The sequence below is a fragment of the Aulonocara sp. 'chitande type north' Nkhata Bay genome, linkage group LG13, assembly GCF_057382095.1.
Source record: "Aulonocara sp. 'chitande type north' Nkhata Bay isolate Kocher_YH1m ecotype deep benthic linkage group LG13, A_spYH_male_GT1.1, whole genome shotgun sequence".
In the NCBI taxonomy this organism is placed as follows: domain Eukaryota; kingdom Metazoa; phylum Chordata; class Actinopteri; order Cichliformes; family Cichlidae; genus Aulonocara; species Aulonocara sp. 'chitande type north' Nkhata Bay.
Window position 1 is genome coordinate 30,519,299 of NC_141356.1, and position 9,673 is coordinate 30,528,971.

A 9,673-nucleotide genomic window follows, 5' to 3' on the forward strand; every position below is an offset into this window, starting at 1 on the left:
CACAAGGAAACATGCCCTATATCTTGCAAGCTAAAGGAAAGAAAGACTGTCAGGCTTACACAGGTCAGAGGCCAGATCAGCAAAGATGGCGTGCATTTGTGCACATCGCACGCAGTAATGTTGAATGATATGTATATTTGGCGCAAGATAGCTGGCATCTTTTCCATTGAAGGCCTTTATTCTTTTAGGAGGATAATGTCAAAGTACATTTTACTTCTTACAAAAGAAAGGCTCTGCACTCAGTCTGCCTGCAGTCCAGTTCTGTCACTCTCTGACATTTGGAGCATTATGACAAATATGATAAAAGATGCCCCGACATATTATATAGCAAACATAGGATGGCATGGAATGGTGGTTAGCATTGTCGCCCCACAGCAGGAAGTTTCACATCCATCTCCCCGTGTTCACTCCCTACACTCCGGCTTCCTCCCACACTCCAAAAACATCCACAGGGTTAGATTAATTTGAGGTTCTAAATTGGCCTAATAGGCATGAATGTGAGAATGAATGGCAGCCTGTCTCTCTGTGTTGGCTCTGCAGTAGAATGGTGACCTGTCCAGCATGTACCCTTCCTCTTGCCCTATGCCAGCTGGGATAGGCTCCAGCCAACCCCCTACCTGCAAACCTGAAATGGACAAGCAGAAGAAAATTAATGGGGGGAAAAAGCAGGAAGGGAAACACATTTTGATTTTAAAGCATATGAATGTATAAAAACCTTAGAGCTCTGTGTGGAAACATTTAAAGATTGCTTAGTTTATACTTTCTAAATCTGAAAGAGTTAATGGGCTGATATTTATTTATTGTTTTTATTTCTGACCTAATTTCTTATTAAATGGTGAGACTGATGTGGATGGTATTCCAAAAATGAAATTAAAAATTGATGTAATGATTTTCTTTAACAGCTGTGTATTAAAGTGCCCTCATTCATCATAGTGGGGGGATCTATCACTCTGGGAATGTTGTGGGGATTACTGATGTATTTCTAATAGCTTTTGGAAAACAGTGGCATAATGGCAGACTTGGATATACCAGCTTGGCATAACACAGCATTATGAAGTTATTGATTTCAGACTAGAGCACTAACGCATACTAAAAGTGAAGTTTACTAGTTTTATATATATCTTTTATTTGGAAAAAGACTCAGTTTAGGCGGTACATTATAGCTTCCACAGTCTTAAATCATCATGTTTCACTGACTTTCTTCCTTCTTTGACTGCATTCATTTCTGTCACCGTTCAATCAAGACTGATTGGATAGTGTATTTAGTTTGACAACATTTTAAGAAGACTGGATTTTTAACAGCTTACCAAGCAAATTACTTGTGACAATGTTAAGTAAAGAAAAATGACATCAGCGGTGGGTTTATCGGGAAAATCTGTCTTCTCGTATTTAGAGACATTTTATCTGACTGCAAATGTGACAGCAGTGTTTATAGGTAGCTGAAAACTTAGTGAGAAGAAGAAGGAAGAAAACGAGGACTAGATGCAGCAAAACTGTGTGAGCAGGTTTTTTGCCGCAGTGGAAGAATCGAGGCACATGTCTGTGACACCAGCTGAGACCCAGAGGAAACGCTTCAGCCTGCTGCAGTCCTGTCACTCTGTGGGATAATCTCGCTCTTCACAGTTTTACAGAGAGGTTTGTTTGTATGTCTGGCGAGGGGATAACAAAAAAAGATATCAAAGATTTGTTTTTATTCCCTTAACTGTCTTAATCAGCGAACTTTTTTGGGTCACAAAACTGAATTCGATCTGTTACAAAAAGATGAAAAGACTTATATTTCATTTATTGTAAGACACAGAAGGCAGCTCGAGTTATTTCTGCACAATTTTGGCATCCTGCAGACATCCCCGCAAAACAAAAGCCTCGGTGATCCGATGTGATTTAGAAAAGGGAGGCAAAAAGCACAACTGCAATCATTCTAGGTGGGTGTTAAAGCTTCAACAACAGTACTGTTCTGTTTTATGTATCTGCTAATATAAACCAGACTTCTTACTAAACAGACAATTGGCGACGAGCACAGACTTTGTGGCACATTTTCTCAATGTGGAGTCCTCTTAACCCCACTTCAGGGAGGTAATGCAAGTTATTTTTCAGCATGATTTGCTGGGTTCAGACTCATTTCAATAATGAATGCACTTACATGTTTCCCTTTATGAGTAACATCCTGATCGGCCCATTACTGAAGCCACTGTGCTGCTTCAGTAGTATGGCTGCATAGAGCTCAAGAATAATAATTTATCAGAATTACATACAGAGAACTACCACTGACCTTCTGTTAGCTAAAAACATACAAACCAATCAAATATAGGGCTCATAATAAATGGCACAATAATGCCCTGGATGGCATTACCTTGGCCTCCAATATCGCTGTGAGGAATCTTCAAGTTTTTTACCAGAATATGTCTCTTATTGTGAATAAGCAAATATGTAAAAGAGTCTTCCTTAATATGTGCATTTGTTACTTGTTACTAGTCTATTTTAATTTGCTATTATCAGGCTGTTTTAAATACTCCTTGAAAAGCCTTCAGTTGCTTCAAAAGGCCAAGGTGAGAATGCTAATTGATTTTTGAAATCATCACATACAAAATCCTGAATGATCAGGCCTCATCGTATCTTAAAGACCTCATCGTACCACATTATCTCAATAGAGCACTTTGCTCTCAGAATGCAGGGCTGAGCTACATCTACATGGGAAGTGATTCACAAAGGCATGGTGACCAGAGACCATAGGAGGTCAAGAACACTGGGTGACTTCAAGCAAGAAAGGCAAAATAACCACTGGTGGGTGCTTTCAAGACGAGCAGTTGAACTGAGACCCAAGAACCCACTGATTGATGTATGAGTTGGAAGTCAAAAAATTAGAGGGTTACCAAGACTACAAAGGCATAGAATGTATAAAAGTAACCAGTCCAGAGCCACTGAATGGAAGAGTCGCATCATCTCCATTTACTCCAATGGACCTTTTTTTTTTTTTACAGCAATGGCGGATCATGGAGCCTCAAATTGTTCTGAAAGTTATCAACATACACCAGCGGCGCTACAGAGACATAGCAGCAAAGTTAGAGATGCATTTCTAAAAGGCAAGAAGGCAAAAAAAGTCTGTATGTCAACCTTACAACTTCTGGTTAAATAGTTAGTGCTCGATCAGGTGGGCCTGAACTCTCCCTTAGTTATGTTTCTATAGGCTCAGACTGCAGGTGGACTTCCCATAATGCACTGAGCATTTCCAATCCATTCCCCCCTTTTTACATCTCATGTGTTTATATGCTACTATACATGTATGTCATTAACTCTTCTCTTGTCTCTCGCATACTTTGTATTAGTTCTTCCTCAGCCTGGCTCTGCTGGAGGTCTCTTCCTGTTTGAAAGGAGTTCTTCCTCCCCAATGTTGCCAAAAGCTTGTTCAAAGGGCTATTTTCTGCTTCTTGGGGTTTTACATCTAGTATTGTAGGGTCTTAACCTTGCAATATAAAGTGCAATTAGGCCACTGAGGTTGTGAATTGGTTCCATATAAATAAAACTGAACTGAATTTATGTAAATGTAAACGTCGAAATACATCTCAAAATACAATAGCTAATTTCTGTTGCTGAAATGGGAGTTGGAGTGCCTGTTTTGCCATTGAACAGCTTCTGTGGAGTTTTGTAGCATTGCTTGTAAGAGCAAACTGTGAAATTGCTCTCATGCTATTTTAATCCCTTCAATAGGTTTATTAATTCTTGGTACTATTTTCTGATAAGATGTCAGAAAAACTTTAATTAGTTCACTGATGTGTTTATTATGGGTTCACTCATAATAATAACAATAAAAAGAAAGTGTCGATAGATTTGTTAATAACTATAAATTAGAATGAACCTTTAGTTGAGTTTTTGCTAAGAGTTTATCGAATTGTACTTAATGTTTGTGATGTATTCCGTATTTTGAAAGTGCCCCTTTCCTTTTGCATCTTATGTTGCATTGTTTTAGTTCCTCTTTTTCCTTGCTCACTTTCTGGTTCCACAATCCCCAACTCTCTATGCCATTTTTTTGCGTGAAAAAATGATCTCTCTCTATCCCACATGTACACACATCATCATTTACACACACACACACACACACACACACACACACACACACACACACACACACACACACACACACACACACACACACACACACACACACACAAAACTGGACTGCACTACATAAATAATTTAATTCAACTGAAAACTGCTCAGTCATAGCTGATGACCCATCTCTCGTGCGTTGATCCTTGTGATCAGTTATTCAGAACATTTTTGCACTATAAGTAGAAGTTATGAAAGTGAATGAAGGCAAACTGCTTTCATCACATGCTCCTTCAGACCTCCACAAACTTAGATTGATTTGATTTTAATGTTTGGTCTGTGTGCGAGTTTCTATCTCTATCTAGCATCTATGTAGCTAAACAAGACTGCTATTGTATTCTGTGAAGGGGTTTTCCAGTTCCTAAAACAGTGTTTTTGTCTTTTCTCACCTTCTTTTGTTCCTGGTCCAATCACCACTTCTCTATTTCTACCTCAGCTAACACCATTCCTGTGTATCAGCTGATCGATGACAAGCATAGGCTGCTTTCATGTCTGATCAATACAAAAGGTGTTCCTGAGCACCCAGAGTCACAGGCACAAAGACTGTACCTGAGTTCACTGACATTTTGCTGATGGCTGAGTCAGATGATGAATACCCTGTTACTGTGATTCTTCCTGAGTTAGCAAACTTTATGCTTTTCCTGACTCAGACTTGAGATCAACCAGTAACAAGTCTGCTACTAAGGCAGTCAACGCCTCCCATGCTCACAAGTACCTCACTAAAAATCGACTGTTTTCTTCCTTTTTCTAAATCACAGACTGCTTCTGAGTCATGTGATGATTCTTTCGCTCCTTGGTTAACCAGTTCATTCCAGTATGGGAGTAGGCCCACCACACACCCACACTTGACCTATGATCAATGTCCCAGTGGACTTCCAGTTCCCTCAAGGGTCAGCCCTCCAACTGACTACACATCAGAAAGTTGGTCTTTAAAATCAGTCACCAACATGCTCTTGGCTAGCATCTAAGAGACCAGAATCTCTAAAGACGCCATAGCCCAAAGAGCTACTGTGTGTACTGTATTCTAAGTGGTGTCTGACTGCGCTTGGTTTTAGACTTCACTGGGCCCTGAACTCCACTTCTGAGGTTGTGCTTCCACACCTGACCGCCTAGCTAGCCTTTTTGTCCCTTTTTCACAAGCCTCTGAAAGGTCCCGCTTTCAGCTCCGCCATCCATAGCAGTCCTCCAAGTCGTGCATGGCTTTAAGCTATTAAGGATTATGAGTTCTCCTACTTGCTTTGGTTTAGGCTTGGCTCTGCTCCTGCCTTACTCCCTGCTTGTCTTTGTGTTGTTCCATACAGTTTTTGTTTCCCTTTTGGGATTCAACGGTGTCAGGAAACCACCAGAGATCTGGACTCAAAATGTGTGACACAGAAAGAAAGTTTAACTGAATGAGGAAAGCGATGAGGGGTGGTTGGCAGACGGGGGGCATGCAGGGCATAACCTGGAGATTCTTCAGGTGAATCCACAAAGAAAGCTGCAGTCCAAAGTTGCAGTTGCAATCCATGGACCAGGAAGAGTCTACAGAGAGTAAAAGGTTTGAAATTGACAATTGTTGAAATCTGAGTCAAACATTTAACAGTGGTAAGTGCAACAATCTGGTGTCAACTGGAAGATTTCTTCAGTCTTAAGAAGAACACTGGAAACAAGCACTCGCCCATAAATTAATCAAGGCTGACAGGCATGATTTTGATATTGGTGGGTTTTCTTTATGAAAGTTAACTTGACTCTATCTTAAGGTAAAAACGTGTGTACATAAAAAAGGCTTGCTTTAGTTTTATGAGGCTTCTGACTTATAATATTTAATCACTGGACTCAGCAAATATCTGGAGTCTGTGCTGCAGTCTGCCAAGTTGACTGAGACAAGATTCAAAGAGGCTTTCAGTCATTAGTGAAATTTATGCTGCTGTCATGTCACATCGGCACCGAGATTCAAGTCTGTAATTGGAAATATCTTGTGGTGATAAACAGAACAGAAATGCCTAAAATTCCATTACTTTAGCCTGAGTGAAAGTCAGTGTAATGAATACCATATGTAATGGATTAAGTGTTACAATCGCCAGTGGTACTGAGCTGGGAGTGATTAGAAGAGCATGATAATAAATCAATCAGTCAGAGGCATGTCAGTAAATATCAGTGTTTAATGGAACCCCTTCTCGTTTCATATAGGTTTTACTTTTAATAAATATAAAAGTACAATCATTGGTATAAATGTGCAACTTGCAAACAGAATTCATTTGCATACATTAACTTGATGTTACACTACATTGCAAGCAACATGAGACAGCAAGGTGCAGCGTCGTGTTCACATGAGTCGAGTTAAGGATCAACATAAATAACAGACAGATAAAGCAGCTTCTAAAGTGAGAGCTGAATGTCATTTGTTGCTCCATATTATCAGCTCCCCTCCTAAAAAAAACACACAAAAACAAACTAACAGGGACATGTGTCTTGTAAATCTGGAAATTATGCTCCGGATCAAAGCCAACAATTGGACTCTTGTTAAAGATCAGAAGCAGCCAAGCTGAGCAAATAATACATCATTCTGTTACTGAGCTGCTCGGCTGTTTACCTGCCCGCTGGTAATAGCCATTTCCAGCGTGTTCCAGCCAAATTGATGATAATACAGTTTTTCCCCCTGAAACGAGCATCTTTAACAGTCTTGAAATACAAAAGAGATCGTGCACTCTTCCGTAGCAGAAACTGGAGAGAGCAAAGTGTTATGCATCATACTGTGATTACAGAGAAATTTGCTTGAATAAATGATAATGCCATTAGCACCATCGACGGCTTTAAAGGTCAACGCTAACAACATTTCCAGTTTCTTCTAATGTCAAACTAACTGTTTTTCATTATTGGACTGGTAAAGACCACTGAAGCGTTGCTTTCTACTTAAGCTATTTCACACTCAAATAGCTGCTGATTAGCAAATATTTGAATGTGAATACAGTACAGTATGTGTTGACAGAAAATAAATGATCTCAGTGGTGATTTTAACTGCTGATAAGCTGATGGAGAGTCACCGCTGTGTAATCCAGATCTGCTTGGATTGGAAATTAGGTGGAGCCATTAACCTGACTGTTTCTGAAGTGAATAAAATCTGGCTGTAAAACAGAAGGCAGCTGGACTTCTTTAAGTTTTTTCAGAATGTATCACGTCTCGTCCAAGAGGCTTCTTTGGATCTACAACCAAAGGGTGGAGAGTCCACCCCTAGTGGGTGGTGTCCCTTAGGAGGGTCATTGACCACTATTAAGTCTGGAGTAAAAAGAGGAGTAATGGGACCATTCTGCTCACAGTGTTGCCTGTGTTGTGGGTGTCTCACGCCAATTTTGACGTCACATCACATGTTGCATGATATAATCTTGGATGGTCCTGCACCTCGTGATTTTTGTAACCTGGCACGTTCCACTGCAGCCGCTGCAGCTGGATTGATCATGCAGGTTTTTACTGCCATGTTATTAATATTCTAGCACAGAAGCACAGAGACGTACAGATATACAGAGGGAGATTTTGCAGCTGTTTGGAAACTTGAGAGTTTCTGGAAAAAACACACAAAGTCTTGGCTTCTGGTTTTGATGAGGCTGCGGTGGGGAGCAAATCAACTATTCCAGCGGGTATACTGATGCCTTAAAAGGGCTATCTTTGTCCACGGTGAATGCCCATCGTTAAACAGAGGTACAATGCAGTCTTGAGGTCTCTACCCAGGCTCCTCAACCCTCACTCACATCTTGTGGCAGCTGACTTCAATAGGTCACATGATGGGGTGTAGCAAGTTCTCACGATGGTCTCACCCAAAACCTGTGGTACCTGTGGTAATGACCCACATCTTTTTCACTCCTTGGCTCATGTGATGATGCACACAATCAACAGTGCGTCAGAAACTCTCTTAGTGTAAAACCTCAACTAGGGTTTAAATCCTTTTAACTCTCTACCTTCAGTTCTAAAACCTTTTGGTGTTAGAACTGAAGAAGCCACTTGGATGACAGACGAAACATCTTCAGAAACCTTAAAGGAGTCCAGTTTTTTTCATGCTCCTTAGACTACCATGACCTGGATGACTGAGAACCTACAAAGTCAATATTATGTACAAATAGTGCTTACGTCATTTTAGTCCGAGCCCGTGTTTCATGTGAACATGAACGACTATATTACAATACAAAGAAAAGTAACTGACACATTTAGGACTCTTTTATGCTGTTCACAAATACAAACATACAGTAGATCTTAGGACCACCTGTCTCCTCTTACAGAAGATACAGAGGACAACGGGGCAGTTAAAACCATTGCAATCAATGGAGATCAATTTTGCAAAATGCAAAAGGATAGTATAGTACAACACACAAGGTCTACACACTATAATTGTTTCAATAAGGAACCTCTTTGTCATATGCAAGGACTAAAGTAAGGCAATTGATTTCAAGCCATGCATGCATTTTTAGATGAGCAAACATTACTCTAAGTAATATATTCAGTGTTATAACAGCCTGATGTGTCACGCCTAAGGAAATTACATTTTAATTGATATTATATTGAGTCACGTAACTTTTCGGGGGATTATGCTTAACATATGATAGTCCTTGGATTCCTGTTCTCAGTTCTTTACACTCTTCTTTGGATACACAAATGCATACAAACACGTATGATCCTTGTTGAAAGTAAGGTTAAAGATACAGCGCAGCTGACAGCTATAGAAGCATTCCTGAAACCTCTACCACTGTAGCCTTAAGCCTCAGGGGGGAGATGAAGGTTAACACATCATTTAGGAAACATTAGTCTAGAGAAGTGGCAGCAGTGCTTCTCCCCTTGGACATACTGTAAAACAGGGTAACACCATTGAATTCAAACTACAGTATATCATTTGTTACAACATGCCCATGCTCCTGCTCAAATGTCCCAGGGTTTAATACTTACTTTTCTATTACTATCAGAAATATGTGCACAAATCATGAGGATTCTGCTGCTGCATGTGCCGCATCACCTACACACTGCTCGCTTCCTTGTTCATGAGCTGCCTTGTTGGGAACTGTTAAAATAATAAACTGACATTTTGGGAATTACATGCAATTGCTGTCTTGCAGAGAGGTAAATGAGCACACTGGTAACACTTGGTGTGAGCTTGGCATCAATCATCTCATCTAAAACTCTGTCAAAACGCAAAAGTAAATATGTGCATTTCACAAAATGCCAAACATCTGGAAAAGCATCTGTGTTTTGTTTGTTTTTCTAACATGCTCATTTTCCATAGGGGTAGTTAAACTCTGGATGCTGTACCTGTCAATCTGCTGACCGACTGTGTGAGAGACATGTGACAGTGAGACTTTTTCAATCATCCACGAGTAGACATTTCGAAAGCTATATGTAGAAAAATAGACTTTAAAGAGTACTCTAGTTTTATATACAGCTATCTTGTATGGCTTCACCATAATGGCATGCGGGAGAAACTAAGACGAGCCTGAAGATTTAACTACCTGAGTCATTTTCTATTTCTCTTGGTGACACTGGGGAGTAAAACCAAATTATTCAGATCTATGCACAGGAATGATAAAAATCAATGGAAGGAAAGATCCAG